At 40.7% G+C, this 9545-nt stretch overlaps 1 pseudogene; it reads right to left on the bottom strand.

The window, feature by feature from the left end:
• Positions 1–4292: 4292 nt before the first annotated feature.
• LOC110502075 lies at positions 4293–8545 on the bottom strand (annotated as a pseudogene).
• Positions 8546–9545: the final 1000 nt, after the last annotated feature.

Here is a 9545-nt window from a genome sequence, read left to right as displayed (position 1 = left end):
GTCAAAGTAATTTACCTAATTGGTTCCAACATTTTAAATAGACCTCGGGAGGAATATAGTATTCTAGCAAAGATATCTACATGTATTGTTGTGTGTCCCTGGAAATAAATCAGAATTCATGTAAACATTGCAGTTTTGAAAACACAGCTTGCTATTTTGGCACAACAACTTACTCTGGGGGTATGGGGTAAGTTGAGCCGCGGGACAGGGTAAGTTAAGCCGACCTACACATTTCTGTACTGAATTAAATATTACCACTACCTTTTTAAAACCATGTCCATCTTTATTTCCCAAACACAATTCAGCACAATCACTTTGCATGTTAATAATTGAAAGCATCTTTTAACACAGGCTAAAAGTTTATATTTTTGAAAAACTTAACATAGGAAAGGCCCTGCCCATTTGCATTGGCTCAACCATTGACTCAACTTACCCCATGGCCATTGGCCCAAACATGGTCACTATATTAGCCCACACAGCTACAAGGATCCACTTGCATACTAGGTTTAGGACTTCTGTTTGAAGCTTACATAGACACCAACTGATGTATAGAACACTCTATCTTAGAAACAAGGGTGGCCCAACTTACCCATCCCTCCCCTCCACTACAGACCTGAATGAGTCAAACTATTATCGTGAAAGTTGAAATTACTCAGTGTCACATCCTGATCTGTTTCACATGTCCTTGTGCTTGTCTCTACCCCCCTCCAGGTGTTGCCCATCTTCCCCATTATCCCCTGGGTATTTATACCTGTGTTTTCTGTCTGTCTGTGCCAGTTTGGTCAAGTCAACCAGCATGTTACGCCGGGCTCCTGCTTGATCCCGGTTTGCTGTTTTTTGGGCTAGTCCTCCTGGTTTTGACACTTGATTCTGAACCCGCCTGCCTGACCATACTGCTTGGCCTCAAGCCTGCCTGTCACTCTGTACCTCCTGGACTCTGACCTTGTTATGATCTTTTGCCTGTCCACGACCATTCTCTTGCCTCCCCCTTGGATACTAATAAATATCAGAGACTTGAACCATCTGCCTTCCGTGTCTGCATCTGGGACTCGCCCTGTTCCTTTATAGAAAGTTAACCAATTAAGCAACTTAAGTTCAATCAAATTTATTTATAATGCCCTTTTTACATCAAAACATGTCACCTAAAACAGCAAGCAATGCAGATGTAGAAGCACAGTGGCTAGGAAAAACTCCCTAGAAAGGCAGGAACCTAGAGGAGCCAGGCTCTTGAGGGGTGGCCAGTCCTCTTCTGGCTGTGCCGGGTGGAGATAAGAGTACATGGCCATTAAGGCCAGATGGTTCTTCAAGATGTTCATAGATGACCAGCAGGTTCAAATAATAATCACAAAGGTTGTAGAGAGTCAGCACCCTCTACAGTTAAAGCCATATACTACCATAATTGTTGATAAAGTGACTTGAAGATAACACCATTTCTGAGGAAACCAATAAGTTATATACAGTGCCTTGCGAAAGTATTCGGCCCCATTGAACTTTGCGACCTTTTGCCACATTTCAGGCTTCAAACATAAAGATATAAAACTGTATTTTTTTGTGAAGAATCAACAACAAGTGGGACACATTCATGAAGTGGAACGACATTTATTGGATATTTCAAACTTTTTTAACAAATCAAAAACTGAAAAATTGGGCGTGCAAATTTATTCAGCCCCTTTACTTTCAGGGCAGCAAACTCTCTCCAGAAGTTCAGTGAGGATCTCTGAATGATCCAATGTTGACCTAAATGACTAATGATGATAAATACAATCCACCTGTGTGTAATCAAGTCTCCGTATAAATGCAACTGCACTGTGATAGTCTCAGAGGTCCGTTAAAAGCGCAGAGAGCATCATGAAGAACAAGGAACACACCAGGCAGGTCTGAGATACTGTTGTGAAGAAGTTTAAAGCTGGATTTGGATACAAAAATATTTCCCAAGCTTTAAACATCCCAAGGAGCACTGTGCAAGCAATAATATTGAAATGGAAGGAGTATCAGACCACTGCAAATCTACCAAGACCTGGCCGTCCCTCTAAACTTTCAGCTCATACAAGGAGAAGACTGATCAGAGATGCAGCCAAGAGGCCCATGATCACTCTGGATGAACTGCAGAGATCTACAGCTGAGGTGGGAGACTCTGTCCATAGGACAACAATCGTAACAGTCGTATATTGCACAAATCTGGCCTTTATGGAAGAGTGGCAAGAAGAAAGCCATTTCTTAAAGATATCCATAGAAAGTGTTGTTTAAAGTTTGCCACAAGCCACCTGGGAGACACACCAAACATGTGGAAGAAGGTGCTCTGGTCAGATGAAACCAAAATTGAACTTTTTGGCAACAATGCAAAACGTTATGTTTGGTGTAAAAGCAACACAGCTCATCACCCTGAACACACCATACCCACTGTCAAACATGGTGGTGGCAGCATCATGGTTTGGGCCTGCTTTTCTTCAGCAAGGACAGGGAAGATGGTTAAAATTGATGGGAAGATGGATGGAGCCAAATACAGGACCATTCTGGAAGAAAACCTGATGGAGTCTGCAAAAGACCTGAGACTGGGACGGAGATTTGTCTTCCAACAAGACAATGATCCAAAACATAAAGCAAAATCTACAATGGAATGGTTAAAAAATAAACATATCCAGGTGTTAGAATGGCCAAGTCAAAGTCCAGACCTGAATCCAATCGAGAATCTGTGGAAAGAACTGAAAACTGCTGTTCACAAATGCTCTCCATCCAACCTCACTGAGTTTTGCAAGGAGGAATGGGAAAAAATTTCAGTCTCTCGATGTGCAAAACTGATAGAGACATACCCCAAGCGACTTACAGCTGTAATCGCAGCAAAAGGTGGCGCTACAAAGTATTAACTTAAGGGGGCTGAATAATTTTGCACGCCCAATTTTTCAGTTTTTGATTTGTTAAAGAAGTTTTAAATATCCAATAAATGTCGTTCCACTTCATGATTGTGTCCCACTTGTTGATTCTTCACAAAAAAATACAGTTTTATATCTTTATGTTTGAAGCCTGAAATGTGGCAAAAGGTCGCAAAGTTCAAGGGGGCCGAATACTTTCGCAAGGCACTGTATGTGATTAAGAGCATAAACAGCATGTGGATAGTTGCCATATGGCTAAAAAAGTTGATTCTAAAATTCAAGAACGTTGCAATAAACTTAACTCAATGTTATAAAGGCCACCTTTAATCTTAAGATAAATTTAATGAACCATGTAATGCTTAGTCCCTTGAACTTGTCCTCTAGTGTGTCACATGATTCTTGAATAGACATTTTATTCATTAGTTACTTCTGTAACTAATATTCCAGGAAATAAATCTTGCATTTCAATTGAAAAACATGTCCTTTAATGTGAAGTGTCTTGCCATTAAGTTTTGGGTAAGAATGTCATTTTTGTAAACCTAGAAAAAAAGCAATGTGCTTACTTGTATACTATGTCACCTGCGTAACAATTTTTGCATTTCGTCCAAGACAACGCATGTCTTTATCAGCATCACACAGGACATTATCACCCCGATGGACAAAACACTTGCAATCATACTTTGAAGTTTGACAAATTTAAAAAATGCTTCCAATCGTTACAAAATATCAGTAATGGAGCCTCATAAGGATTTAAATTTCACAACAAAGGGACCATTGTTTTGTCACCCGAGTAGGGAGTGGAAAATTGCAGGCGTTTTACAAGCTGACTACATTGCATGCATAAAATAAATGTACACAGTACTAGTCAAAAGTTACCTACACATTCAAGGGTTTTTGTATTGTAGAAAAAGTTCAGGTGTGCATTGAGAGATACTGTACTGCTGGCACTAGGAACAAGCATGTTGCTACACCTGGTAAATGTGTATGCAACCCACACAATTTGAAGTCTAAAAGGGTCCTCATAGGTTAATGGCTTCTGTCCCCTGGAGTGACAGCCATTTGCTCTGGTACATCATACCAATAAGTATTTAGATAACTCATTGTCCCTGTTGGAAATTTCAGGCTACATGGTAATTTAAAAAGTAATAGTTACCCCAAAGGACTAAGAAACTGACCCCTTTTATCAGAATGACAGAGTGCAATACTTTGATAAATATCTTTCTAATAAAGCTTCCCAGGCTGTGCACCAGCAATATTTTCTGTACGTCATTGCAAGAGAACCCTCCCCTGCGCAATAGTAAGTAATTAAACAGAATTGTGTCACACCAAGTGGACATTACTTTAGTGAACACAATCAACTATTTGGAAATATGAGTAGACTTGGGACTATTGTTCCTTGACATAAACTGTAAGAACTACAAGAGCAGGTGAAGGGAATTTTATTAATTAGGTGCCTTCACAACCTTAATGAAAACAGTCACACCAGTGGACAGTTGTCATATCAGGTTCAACATTAAGACAAGATGCATGACTTTACTCACGATTGAAGCTTTTAGTAATATCACAAGCTACCCAATTTAAGTTAGTCATTTGCCATCATGAAAAAGGTTGTTCCGTCAACAACCCAGGTACAGAAGAGCAGGACATTATCCCAGAATCCTTCACACCCCAGCTTTGATCTGGCTGTGGGTTCCAACAGTAAGGCCGAACTCTTTGGCTGCATGCTTCTCCTGGATATCCTCTTTAAGCTGAAAGCCCCGCCCACCATCAAAGCTGTCTGAGGGGGTGAAGGAGAGCGGAGTTTCTCCCAGAAGCCCTTCCAGCCGTGTGCGCCATGCCTCCAGCGAGCCTCAGAGGGGATGTGGTTTGGAGCCCAGAAGATCTGAGGAGCCCAAACCTGGAAGCCACAGTAGTGCAGGTTGCCATTCTACAGGGAAAGATAATTAACTGGTTTAGTAAACATGCTCAAGGTGAATAAACATGAATTGTCCAATGAAGCAATCCTCCCATGATTGAAATGATCACTAGCCAATCTGGAATTGAAATGCTTGTAATAAAAGCAGACGTCAAGTGGGGATAACATTATGCTACAGCAGGCAACATGCTGGTAGTGTCAGCCAAGTCTAACATACCTGCAGTGGTCTCCATTGGCACTGATGGACTCATGGGATCCAGTGGTAAAAGACAGCATGGCTTTCTTTTCCTGGAGGAAGACAACCAGGTGAATGATCTGGAGGGACCAAAGAATAGGAGCAACTATTTGAAGTTTAACAGTGACTATGTGCGATCGTCTCCCTTACCTTGAAGATGACCTGGCTGTACCGCTTCTGAGGTGTATGCAAACCCCAGTGTGAGGACCCGGTCCATCCAGCCCTTCATGATGGCAGGAACAGTGAACCAGCACATGGGGAATTGGGACAGAAAATGGCAGACACTAGTCAACCTGGAATGGGTGCATTTCAACCACCAGCCCAAAAGTAAAGCAGTGGTTGTAAGAGCTGAAGGTTCTACACTATTAATAGGCAAAAGCCAAATTTTCTTAATACATTTAACAGTACTGCTGGAGAGCTTACCTGGAATATGACAACCACCGCATCATAGGGTTTGCGGTGTTCCTCAGTGATGTCAGCAGAGAGTCGGCCCTCCTTCCATTTCAGCATGGTCTCCTCTCCATTCTGGAAGTGTTCAGCATCCTTCACCTCCCCTGGGAAAGTGTGACAGAACCAGTCAAGGTAAAACAAATTAAATAAAAACACATGATCATTCACATCTGTAATTAAGAAACTTGAGTCAGACTTACCAGTGACATCAGCAGTAGCAAAGGCTTTGAACTTCATGGCAGAGGTCAGACACCTCCACCTTACAGCCCTGAGATGTCAGAACTTTCACAGCCGCGTCTTTGGCTGCAGCATTAAACGACCCAGCACTCTGGTGGGCGTACACGATCAGTATCTTCTCAGCTGCAACACAAGACCACAGATAAGCCACACAAACACTTCAACAAGCAAAGTATTGTAGTTAAACAATGCTTTTCTTACTCAAAATAGAAAACTAGAGTACTTTCTCTAGCATAAAGACACAGTCAAAATGGGACACAGTCTGGAACACACAAAAACATTTAAGACTGTTAGCAAACTCTCACCGAATGTTAATGCTGTCTGCTGCGCTAAGGGTAAAGCTGGTTTGGATGGAAACTAGCACATACTGACAGAAGGCTGAGATGGCTGCTTTTGTACTGCTCTCCTGCACCAAACATATTAATCTCACATAGCTGCCTGTCAATCAGAAATCAAGCTAATCATTTGTCAGTCAGTCAATCAGTCTGACGTCTCTCTCCTTCTCCCCCTCTCTCACGTTCACACACTATTATATAGTCAACCTGCCAACTGCTTATCCAATGTACTATTGTGATGAATACAAGTTAAACTAATCCCAGTTTTGGACAGTGTTTCTTATTGCCGGTGAAACATGCCAAGTAGTGTTGAAGCTATTCTGGACAATATTTGTACCCTGTGGTGCAGGCCAATGTGGGACCCCTGTCCGAGTCCAACCCAGCGTGTATATATGCATGTGTTACGGTTTTCTTCTATTCCTCCTCTGAAGAAGAGGTGTTGCAAGGATCGGACCAAAATGCAGCGCGCCGAGACAGGATTGTGTCGAGGCACAGATCTGGTTAAACATCTTCAGGATTGGGTTCGGTTGAGCTAACGTAGGCTAATGTGATTAGCACAAGGTTGTAAGTAAATAGAACATTTCCCAGGACATAGACAAATCTGTTATTGGCAGAAAGCTTAAATTCTTGTTAATCTAACTGCACTGTCCAATTTACAGTAGCTATTACAGTGAAATAATACCATGCTATTGTTTGAGGGGAGTGCACAGTTATAAACTTTAAAAGTTATTAATAAACCAATTAGGCATATTTGGGCAGTCTTGATACAACATTTTGAACAGAAATGCAATGGTTCATTGGATTAGTCTAAAACTTTGCACATACACTGCTGCCATCTAGTGGACAAAATATAAATCGTGCCTGGGCTAGAATAATACATTATGGCTTTTCTCTTGCATTTCAAAGATTATGGTACAAAAAAATATACATTTTTTAAAAGTTTTTTTCTTTGTATTTTTTTTCTTCTAATGTGTTATATTCTCCCACATTCATAGAACATTTCCACAAACTTGAAAGTGTTTCCTTTCAAATGGTATCAAGAATATGCATATCCTTGATTTAATGCCTACAGGTAGTTAGATTTGTGTGTGTCATTTTAGGTGAAAATTGAAAAACGGGCGGATCCTTAATTAAGAGGTCCCCTTGTATAATTAAGACCATGCAGTTTACAGAGTGAACAGACCACACGAACTCACATGAAAAAACTTTAAAGTATACACATATTCATTCTGATGACACCAATAATGCTCAAGAATGGTATTATCGCCATCTTGTGGTCATTGTATAGTGTTACAGTGCACTTTATGAAAATTAAATAAATGGGTTTATGTTTGATGAAGTGCAAATAAGTGGAACAAATTTAAAACAAGATAAAGACATCTAGATTGATGAGTATTCCAAGGTTCACTCTTTTAATTTAAAATCCATTTGCAGAAACAAAAATGCAGATAAACGGCTGCATTTAAACAAACGGACCAATTCTGATCTTTTGTCCACATATTGGCAAAAGAGCTGATCTGATAGGTCAAAAGAGGCCAGTTAATGAAACAAATAACAGAATTGGGCTGCCTGTGTAAACATATTGCATTATTTGTAGTAATCACTGAATTGGTTAAAGCTAGTAGTGGAACCCTTGTTTTCAGCCATCGTGTGTTATTTCAGTGATAACTTCAAGGAATGGAAGGAGGAAATATTTTTCAATGTGTTGGAACAGGGCGAATCAGTGTGTTCAAACAATGCTGACAGGTGTGTGTAATAATCCAAGCTGGTAGGCAATTCACTAAATGAGAAACAGGGAGGAGTCATGGACAGGATCTTTGGCTGCGTTTACACAGGCAGCACTTTTTTCCACTAATTGGTCTGTTGTTTCTCTTTGCTTATTTGAGCTGCTTGCCATAACATGGACTTGGTCTTTTATCAAATAGGGCTATCTTCTCTGTACCACCCCTACCTTGTCACAACATAAATGATTGGCTCAAACACATTAAGGAAAGAAATTCCACAAATAAACTTTTAACAAGGCATACCTGTTCATTGAAATGCATTCCAGGTGACTGCATCATGAAGCTGGTTGAGAGAATGCCAAGCGTGTGCAAAGCTGTATCAAGGCAAAAAACACTTTAATTTTACTAGACAAGTTAGTTAAGAACAAATTCTTATTTGTGTGTGTGATGGTATTGGGCATGATCTGTGTGGTCATCCTGGTAACAGTCCTATACAGGAAACACTAGCCCACTACCTGCTCCTGTGGTTGACCCATAGAGGTAGAGGACTCATATTTGTATCTGTGCCATTATGCCGTCTCAGACAGCACGGAAGGTGCCATTGAAAGTAGTACATTTTCTTCTTCTTTTGTGTTTGAAAAAGGCGTAAAGCTAATATTGAGTCACCGAATACATTTTCAGATTGCCAGCATGATGCATGTCATAGCCAGTCTCTCTATTTCACCACTAGATGGAGACCAATGTTAGCCTCTCATACCACAGCCTCCTATGCCAGTCATGAGTGATTTGGGACTTTCATCTTAGAGTTTATGGTTTAATCATTGGGTTTCAGATTGTCTGCCATATCTCATTGAGGTTAAATTCAAAGTGAATAATGAGCATCCCAAATGGTGGAACATGAATTGTGGCTGTATTTTGGAAGGACACAGTGCCTCTAAGCCAGGGACGCAAACTCCAACCATAAACAGATTGTCACTGTTCTAATCACAGTAACGACCACAAGTAAACACGTCAGGATTTACTGTTAAGTCTTTGGCACTGGCACAACATTGCTAATTGTGTGGCAGACAGATTAAAATGACCTACTGGTAAATGCATGTCTATAGGTGTGATGGGTATGTTTTTCACCATGTTTCTTTATATCATTCATTGATGACCCGAGACTGAACCATAGGCTACCTTCAGATGTAGAGGCCTTGCTTTTGAGTCCACAACTTAAAGAGAAAGTTATTTAGGTTGCCTTACTGTCAATCAGCTCTCTCACACAGCGGTGTATTCACTAGGAACCAAGCAGAATAAAACGGAACATAACGAGGAGGGACCTACCTGAATTCGTCCAATAGGATCTCTTGTCTTCATTACAAAAAGTTTTCAGTTTGTAACTGTTTGAAACTGTTGCCAAGGTGTGCATTCTGCACTAATGATTACACCCCTGTTGAACTGATAAAATTCTCAGCTGCACTGAGGTGTCATTTCACCATTTCACCACCAGGAGGAATAATGCACTCAGGGCCCATGCTCAGACCACCCACCCCCAAAAACTAATATTACGGGAGCATCTGGGACCCAAGATAGATCATAGTAGGTCTATCTGATCCCAAATGCTTTATTAACATGGCTTGTGATGGTAGCAGGTGCAGCGTAGATTAATGTTAGCCAAATTGTTAATTTGTATTTTATAAGCATGTATGCTGTTTTGAGCCATCATCCATTGATCATTTGTAATTATTCTGATGCTGGCAATATGGCACTAAGGGGTAATACTGTACACAATATAGG

This window comes from Oncorhynchus mykiss, chromosome 22 (assembly GCF_013265735.2).
Source record: "Oncorhynchus mykiss isolate Arlee chromosome 22, USDA_OmykA_1.1, whole genome shotgun sequence".
NCBI classification, from domain to species: Eukaryota; Metazoa; Chordata; class Actinopteri; order Salmoniformes; family Salmonidae; genus Oncorhynchus; species Oncorhynchus mykiss.
The sequence above is the reverse complement of the archived record's forward strand: the minus strand, read 5'-3'. Positions and strand labels throughout refer to the sequence as shown.